Consider the following 346-nt stretch of genomic DNA (forward strand, 5'->3'; position numbering starts at 1 on the left):
TAGTTTCTCTACTTTCAGTAGAGATAGGATCTTGCTCTTGCTCCGTCTGGTCTTGGACTCCTGAGCTCAAGCAATCATCTCACCTGTCTCTCAGAGTGCTAGGATTATAGACATGAGTGACTGTGACCAGCCGTGAAATTCAAGTTTTCTTATTCCAAATCTGTGTTCCTTTTACAACGTATTGCCAGCACACCAGTATACTTAGTTGATATATTTTCTAGCACACCAGTATACTTAGTTGATATATTTTCTAGTTAAGGTTAAATTTCTGATGATCCTGGAAAAGGAAATAAATTATCAAAACAGTAATACTAATGGGGGGGTTCCTTGTGCTTTTTTTTTTTTT

This window comes from Otolemur garnettii, unplaced genomic scaffold (genome assembly GCF_000181295.1).
Source record: "Otolemur garnettii isolate 467f Iridium unplaced genomic scaffold, OtoGar3 scaffold00020, whole genome shotgun sequence".
Taxonomy (NCBI): domain Eukaryota; kingdom Metazoa; phylum Chordata; class Mammalia; order Primates; family Galagidae; genus Otolemur; species Otolemur garnettii.